We start from the raw sequence: 9,592 nt of genomic DNA on the forward strand, positions 1-9,592 counted from the left end.
CTCAGGTACAATTGAGCTTGCCTTGAAATTGCAACATTAAAATCCCTGCTCAATATTTCTTTCTTTTCCTTATCTAGAACCCTTTCTATGTCATTTAGTTCTTCTTGATTTTCAATATCCCCTAGAAATGCTATAGACTATACAGCAAAAGTGTCAGGATTACTCTTTCCAACATCCTCAATGCTGACATAAAATCTTCACTTACATCTAGTTTTCTCATCATTTTTCTATCTTAGACATTCTTATGTTTGATTTTATTAGATGGCTAGAACAAAGAAGACAACAAGGAAGGTTAGACCATGTCCAGGTTTGGCAGAGAAATCTGCAAAACAAGTGAAAGTAAAGTATTAGGGGGAAAGCTGAAGAAGAGGATCAACCAGCATTTGAATGCCCTCAGAGAGATAAGGAAGGCCCAAAAGCATGTTTATCTTCTCATCCCTAGGCTTATATTCACAAGAATTGCTAGATATATTTGTGATGATTTGAAGCTTGGAATGAGATGGGCCTCCAATGCCATATGTGCCATTCAAGAGGATGCAAAAGATTTTACTATAGACTTTTTTATAGACAGTTACATTTGTTCTGCCCATGCCCATAGGATCACATGTAAGGACAAAGACATGCACACATGCAGACTTATAAGATATAGATTTGAAAAGCTCTTACATCCTATACCACTCAGTGATTAGGGCCTTTAATATCTGAAATGTGCCACAAGCCAGGAAGCTCAAGGATGCAAGTATTAAGGTTGAAGATATCACACATGACATGGATACTAGAACTGCAGATCATGCCAAGGCTGAGAAGAATAAAGATAAGATATCTTCTGAGGAAGATAAGAAAATTGAAGAAGAAAGAATAATGGAAGAGGACCTATTGGATCTTGAGAAGAACAACCTTCAAGATTCGAATGATGTACTTGAAAGCCTTGTTGTTCAACTAAAAGATTTTGTTGATGGTTCAGAGAACCTTGATATAGAACCATCAAATATATAAATGTTGGCAGACAGAAACTGAGAAATAAATGATATAGTGATCCTGATATCTCTCAAGTATGTAAGCTATCTTTTTTTGCAAATGTTATTGTAGTTTTTTTTGAAGATAATATATTAATTAATTTAGTGATTTATTTTTTGTAGGCTTCTTCTGGCCACCCTACCCTATTATCCTCTTTTTTTTGTTAGGTCCTATAGTCTTTGTTTATGTAAGAGACACAAGCCCTTACTTTAGTAGGCTCGAAGAATAGTTGATACAACTTTGAAAAGGTGCAAGTAAGTATTTCATTTTTAATTTCTTATTTTATTTTTTATTAAACTACTAATCTATCAATGATCATTTGCTTCTCTTTCTGTTGTGTAGGAGTCATTGGAGTGTGTTTATAATTGATCTAAAGAAAAGAATTTTTAAATTCCATGCTTGGTATGAAAGACTTGTTTCTTAAATTCCATGCTTGGTATGCATGGAGAAGAAAAATTGTAAGTGTTATTAATATGGTGGTTGTGTTTAATTACCTAAATGGTATTAGATTAAATAATGTATGTGTTTGTTTTTTTACAGGGCATCTAAGCAAATAATAAGCACTCCATCAATAATAAAACTCCACATCAGTTTTTCATTTTGCCAATATGTTATCTAAGTATCAATAACAGCTTTTAAAGTTTTAGTAGAGCTTTTGTTGAGAGTTTTAATAAGAACTATTATTGCTATAGGTTCCGTTTACAAACTAATGGAAGCTCATGTGGATGGAGAGTGGTAGCAAATGCATGGAGATACATGCAATCAAAATTTCCAATAGACATATCAAAAAGAGTATTTGTGAGTATACATGCAAACAAAATCTCCAACAGACATATCAAAAAGAGTGGTTGTGAGTAAATATATAAATTTTTCTTAAACTTTCATATCATACTAATGTGTACTAAGATTTATGTCATAATTCTTTGTAGTTTAGAACTTCATGATGTTATATAAACATATACATATGGCGGGTGAGAGGAAAGGCAATTAGATTAATGCTAAAAAATCATGCAGATCTTCCTGTAGATCTATATTTACCACCACCAGTAATCCCACCTAAGATGAAAAAGAAGCCATTGAAAAGGAAAGGATTTCCATCGGTGTCTCAAGTGAGATCTCCATTGAAATTTGGAACATTTTCAAAGAAGGAAATGATAGACACAGAGAAGAAGGGAAAGGCTTCTAGGAAACACAAACAACCTACAAAAAAAGAGGCCAAGCTAAATAAAATTAAGGATTCCAGGCCATTGGATTCCTAGCCAACCAAGGAATCCGATGAGGCCAAAGATTCTATGGACACCAACCAGCCAAAGCAAGAGCTATAGGAGTAGAAAGGATATTTGGTCTCAATGACTTGTATCCAACCAACTCGTATAGATACCATTGTAATAAATATATATATATATATATATATGAAATTAATATTGAGTTCAGTTTCTTGTTTATTAACATTGGTCATCTTTTCTTATATATCCTATATAATATCAATAATGTTGAATACCTATTTTACAAAATGAATCCACAAGAGACAAGATAAATGGGTGATTCACACCGTGGAACACTTAGAACTATCTTACGCCGTGAAACACTTCAAAATGGTTCACATCGTGAACTGACTCTAGCAGTTCATGTCGTGAAACAGTCACAAGTCCTCTCCACCAATCACAAGCAGACACATGGCATATCCATTTAAGCTAGCCGTCAGATGAATGGCTGAATCATAAATACTTCTTCTTTCCCTTTTTGTGCATTTATCCTCGACCTCCTCCATGTGATCATCTTGCATTCGATCTTCATTGCATGTTGGGTTGCGTTCGTGTTGGTGTTTGTCCCTTCCTCCTTGCTTTTTTGTGACCGTCAATAATCAAGCAAGAGCATGTTCTCCACCTTTGTTTGCTTCATTTGTATGAATAAAATCATTGTGGGTAAAGTTTGAATACATTTCAGTACTCCTAATCAGTTATTCAGATCTCCTTAATCTATTTCATATGTTCCTTTCCCTTCTTATTTTTCAAAATCATCAATAAATTGCATGTAAAAATGTAACATATCCCCCCAAATCGCCTCCCTAGGGCATGAGCTCTTAACCCATGAAATAACAGTCTACTATTTCACGAAAACCACACTAATCCCTCGGGTGGGATAACATTGCACCGAGCACTTAAAAATCGTTGTTCATATCACACATACATCACTAACACTCCTCCACTGATAATCATGACACACCCAACTCTGTTGTTTCACGAATTAATAAACTACAACTTCACGTGCTAAGCCTCTCACGACTTAAGCATCTCATGTCTCATGGCTTAAGCATCTCACATGCTAAGCTGCTCATGTAACTAACATTTCACAGATTAACCTCTCAAATGCACTGGCCACCTTCCAAGCATCGATGAATAGAGTATTGGCTCCTTTTCTATTTAAGTTTGTGCTAGTATTCTTCAATGATATATTAAGCAATTCAACTCAGCTAAGAGGGTTTTTGGGATTATCTTCTTTCTATATGAGTTTTATGGAGAACTATGCAGCATCGATAGGCGGCACCTCTTAATACCGATCTTGGACATTTGGTGGGAGAGAACGGCATAATGGCGGATCCAAAGAAAGTGGCATGTGTCAAAGATTGGCTAACACCAAGAAATTCAACTCAACTAAGAGGGTTTTGGGATTATCTTCTTCCTATACGAGATTTATAGAGCTCTACAACAACACCTCTTACCAATCTTCTCAAGATAGAAGCTTTCTTTTGGGATTCCATTGCTAATAAGAGTTTCAATGAACCCAAAGCTTTACTCACTTCAGTCCCCCATTCTTGTGTCTTGCCCCTGACTTTTTAAAGACGTTCTATGTGAGAGAAAATGTAAGTGGAAGGGGACTTGGGACTGTTTTATATCAAGAGCATGGAGTCATTGCATATGAGAGTAGAAAAGCTTACTAACAAGGAGATGGGATTGCATTTTTATGAGCAAGAGATGCTTACTATTCTTCATGCCATCAAGAAGTGGTATCATTATTTTTATGCTGCCCATTTCAAGGTGAGAAGTAGAGTGTTGAAATTTTTCTTATCCTAACCAAACCTCTCTCCCAAGTAAAAGAGGTGGCTAGCCACTCTTCAAAGTTATGATTTTGAGATATCATATACATTAAACGGATTCAAGAGGAATATCTTTTAAATGAGGGTGCTGCCCATATTTACAGGGAATTACAACAAGATGATCATGAAGATATCCCCTATTACAAGCTTCACAACAACCTCTTATGGTACAAGGATAAAGTGTATCTTATTTCCACATCATCCTACATACCTACGGTGCTTCATGAGATGCATTATTATCCACTTGCAAGTCATCTTGGTGTGCTAAATACCTATGACAAAGTGAGCAAGAGTTTATTTTGGCATGTGGAGAGATGTCAAATTTTTTTTGATAGAATGCTCATCATGTCAAAGGAACAAGGATAGTCATCAACTACCTAGGGGTTTACTTTATCCCTTCCCCATTTTGGATGGAAAGTGGACCCACATCTCTATAGATTTTATGATGGTTCTTCCCAAGACTAAGCATGGGTGGGATCAAATATTTATGGTGGTTGATAGGCTTACCAAATCAGCTCACTTCATTGCTTCTAAGACCACGTATGGAGCATCTCAAATTGCCAAACAATTCATAGAGAATGTGTTTAAGATACATGGCTTGCCACTTAACATAGTGTGTGATAGAGACACCAAATTCATGGGAAATTTTTGGAGATCTTTGTATGAGAACATGGGTACACAAATTACTCCATCTACAACCTCTGATCCTCAAATGGATGGTCAGATGAAGTGTACCAACAATGGCTTGAGGTGTATTTAAGGCATTATTATCATGACATATCTTCATGGGATGAATGGCTATATCTTACTAAAATTTATCATAATTTTAGCAAGAATTTGAGCATATGCATCTCCCTTTAAGGCTATTTATGGGTATCAGTGTGTGTGCCATCCATAGCCTTCCAAGAGGACAAGGTGATCAGCCCATTGGCTAAAGAAGAGTTGGAGAGAATGAGGCAACTTCTGCATAGAAGCTTTTCTTATCAAATGGAAGCATTTACCCTTGGATGAAGCTATGTGGCAACCACTTTCTTATGTGCAATGGAAAGGTCTATGTTTCTTAACCATGTGGTAGGATTTCCATCAACTTTTTACCTCTTATATGGGGAGATATACATTCTATAATTTTCTAGACTTTTTGCCTCTTATATGGGGAGATATAAATTCTATAATTTTCTAGGCAAATTCTACAGAGGAAAATTTGAGAGTCTTTTCTCTTTCTTAATGGACTCCAATGGCTATTATGATGAGGGGATGTTTTGAGATTGTACATACTGATTTGTACAACCCATTTCAAGGTGTTTTCAATCAAGGAATTGCAAAGGCTTTTAACTATCACATGGATGTCAAGATAGTCTCCTACATATGAGTTGATGGTTTTTCTTCATCGGATTGTCAAAGCTTGAAGTTTTCTAAGATTGATTGAAGGATTATTCAATCATGTCCTCGGAGACTTTATTCATGGGATCATGTGAAAGACCAAGGACATTTCTTTTCTTATAGTAGTTGGAGGATCTAGTTCTACACCGACTATGTTATTTGCATGGCTACTTTTGGGATCTTTCCATTTGGAGCTTTTATGGTCTTATGGGTGGACATGATGGAAGCTTCACTTCTCATTGATGCATAATCGTATGTATGATAGATTTTGAGAACAAAATTTGTGGGAAGGGATTGTTTGTAATGAAGTAGCAACTTCATTAGTTAGATTTAGGGATTATGGTCATGGGCTCAAGTATAAAAGGGGACTCATGGGCCACTATTCTATCTTTTTTTGGACATTTGATCATTTGGAGCCTTTAGCTTTCAAACTTTGGCTTATGGAAGGCTATTTCCATTCTCTTAGTAAGAAATTAACGCACTTAGGTATTGTGGCTTTTATATGAGATTATCTCCTTAATACATGCATTAATCCATGGTTATTTCTTATATCTGAGCTTCTTAATCTTGCATTAGTGATTATTCACTACAAAAGGAGGTTTATCTTCATATCTCGAACCCAAAGAATATTTGAGAGACTTTTTGTACAACTTTCTTTAGATATAAGTGAAATAGTACCTGAACCTTTTATTAGAAACTTTGCATCATTGTCCACACTGCCACCATAATGTCATCTCCCATAGGATTTAGGGAGGAATATTGAATCCTTACAACTGGTCATGTGCCTAGAAGCCCCACTATCGATGATGCAAGAATCATCATGCTGGAATATTTATTGTCTTAAATATTACACACTTTTTGATGCACACTTCTTCAATGGTAATAAATAGCTCTATTTCTATAGCATGATTGGATTCTTCCTTGGTCTTTAGAGTGCCACTCTTGGCATCTGCTTTCTTTTTCAATCTTTAACTAGAAGCCCCACTCTTGATGACCAAGAATCATCATGTACTCGAATATTAGTTGTCCCATTACACAATTCTTCATGCATTTTTGCAACTATTGCTGCTAGCTTATTTTTCTTGCATTCTTTCACTATGTGCCCTTTCTTATTATTATAATAAAAGCATTTCAAAAAATTTCTTCTTATTTAAAGAGTTAAACTTCTCACCCTTCTTCTTTGTGCTAAACAGAGAAAGCTTTATCTCCACCACTATGATCTCGCATCCTCATCTCGAAGTAATGAACTGAACTCCTCAAATGTGAGAGGAGTAGGCCTGCCAACATTCAAAGGTGTAACAAAACTATCATACTTAGGCAAAAACACCCTTAGAAAGAAATGAGTGAGATTTAGAGAGAGCATAGAGAGCCAGTGTATACGAGACCACAAATCCCTCAAGGATTCAGAATCTCAAAAATAGGCTTCACTAACAAGAGAAGCTAAATGAAGGTGAAACGGTGGAGGTGTTTCTCACCACAGAATCAAAGATCTTTGTGATCAAATGGTTGCAACAATTGACATGAATGTTCCCATGCTTTAGTTGTGGAGACATGGTACACCACCATGGTCGCACACTATCTTCCATACTAGTGATGATGGTGCACAAAGTATATGAATCTCCTTGTCTCGGACACATGCTAAACCTTCATGGTCACTATCTTCCATGCAAGTGACGATGGTGCACACAAAGCATCTGAATCCCTTCATCTCCAAGCTTGGATAAGGTCGACAAATAGGTGGTACACACCTATATCCCTTGTTGGTGGGGGGACACCAATAACAATGAAGTTTTATATTGATTCGGAGCTTTGATACCATATGCAAGAGGATACAACATGTAGTATATAAAGGAGAACACTCACAAGAGGATACAACATGCAGTGTATACAAGAGAACACTCACAAGAAGTGGGATCTTTCACAACATGAAACTTAAAAAAACTCAAATTGCACAATAACAGATATAGAGAAGAATTCTGTATTACTGAAGTGATACAATAGTAGATGGCAAAGCCACATGTCACACCCATGTGCTCCTATGAAGGGAGATTTGATGGCTCATCTAGAACCACTAAGATAGAGGTTGTATGCTAGTATACGCTAGGGAGTAACACTGATGAGACTGATGAATTGTGTGGAAAAGGGGACTATCACTGTATCTATATAGGCATGTATATGATGTGGGGCGGCCATGACATGACCGTGTAGGTCCATGGTCATAGTCGATGTCACCATAAAGATGAACTAGAGACTGCATAGCCATTTTCATGCCTCCCATGGCCTTCTAGGCTCATCTTGGGCCCCTTCGGGCGCAAAATGAGCCTTATAAAGATGAACTAGAGTCTGCATAGCAATTTTCCCACCTCCCCATGACCATCTAAACTCATCTTGGGTTTGGGCCTTTTAATGTCAGGATCGGATGTTTGTCCAATAGTAAAGTCTGCCTACTCCATTCTACCTACTCTACTTATGTGGACCATTATGAGAAAATAGTCCAATGAAGCATCATTTGGCTTTTTTGGTAGTGTCCCAAATTTAATCCACACCGTTGCTAAACCATCTAGCCTCCTAGGCCACCTTCCCATGTGAACAAGGATGTCGGGAGCTTGGGTTGCTTAACCATGGTATACTCGTCATATAAACATGAGCTCACCAATGCTTGGATAATTCAATATGAGGGTGGAGCACTGATATCCAACAGAGGTATTCCATGAAAATACTCTAGGAAAACATTATCATATTCCTCTAATAGCAAATACATGAAATTTGTGTGACACATACCATTATCGTTTCTTAAACATTTGATTCTCATATTCATTTGATCCTCAACCATTACTATAAATTTTTGAAAAATGCCAAACACATCAAATTTTGGCTTCAAAAAATAATCCCATGTATACCTTGTGTAGTCACATAAATTTGAGGGAGTATCTGCTTCTTTGAAGTATTAAGGTCTAAGCTAGTTCCCATACATCTGTGTGAATAAGATCCAATGTTCCTCTTCCTCTTATTTATCGCCTTGGCTATTTTCCCATACATGCCTTACAAACTTTGATGGCAGTAAGTCAAATGTCGAAAACCATGCGAACCGTATACATCATTTTCATCAAAACCAATGAATTAAAGCTTACAAGACCATACTTTTTATTCTCTTATTCTATAATAGGCATTTTTGTGTGATTTACATTCAATGAAACTGATGCAATAGTCAACCTAAAAATCATATCTTTCATGATATAGTTTGATGCTCTCAATATTTTAGTTTCTCCCCCTTTGGACTGTTATGCTTTGAACAAAGTTCTCATGACCTTCCCATGATCCATTCATCACTATTGACACAAGTTCTCTCAAGTCCATTGTTTCTCTTATGGCTATAAATTGATTGTGCAAACCACCAACTTAGAATTTGTTGAATATGATTTATGATAATAAGTGTGTGATTCTTCACTCATATGTGCCTTTATAGTATTCCTAGACATCCCTTTGTGTATTCAAGCCACCTAGTTAACTTAAAATAATGTCCTAAACATTTATTCTACTCCATTTGATTCCTTTTATGGTATCAAAGCTATCCTATTTGGGCATGTGAATCCCTTGCTCAAGGTAGTCTTCTAGGAAAGAGATTGCCTTGGAGCAAGGCAATCTTCTAGGAAAGAAAACTCTTCAAGGTAGTCTGCTAGGAAAGAAGACAAACGGGATTAGAGTTCTTTGAAACTTCTCCATAGACCTCAACTACAACAAAATCCTCTTGTAGCAAGATGGTCTCTTCTTCAACGACAATAAAGCTCAAGGTTTTGAACATGGTATTAGAGCGCATAGGGCTGCATAGAGAGAAAATCAAAGTGGATTTTTTGAAAGAGTGTGTAGACAATTTGAAGGAGGTGGAGAGCCCAACAAAATAATCTTGGTAATAAAGTAAACATCAAAAGGGTAAGAATAAAATCAAAGCTATGGTAAGCTCACATACACAACTTGAAGCTAGTTCTAGAAATGAATGGAAGCAACTATGGATGTGGACGTTTAGAATGGAAGACATCATAATGATGATTGTTGGAAAATAACGGTGGGTAGAGAAAGGAGACATGTGACTAAATTTAG

Source organism: Cibotium barometz, chromosome 2, assembly GCF_041138505.1.
Source record: "Cibotium barometz isolate CiBa-2024 chromosome 2, ASM4113850v1, whole genome shotgun sequence".
Lineage (NCBI taxonomy): Eukaryota > Viridiplantae > Streptophyta > Polypodiopsida > Cyatheales > Cibotiaceae > Cibotium > Cibotium barometz.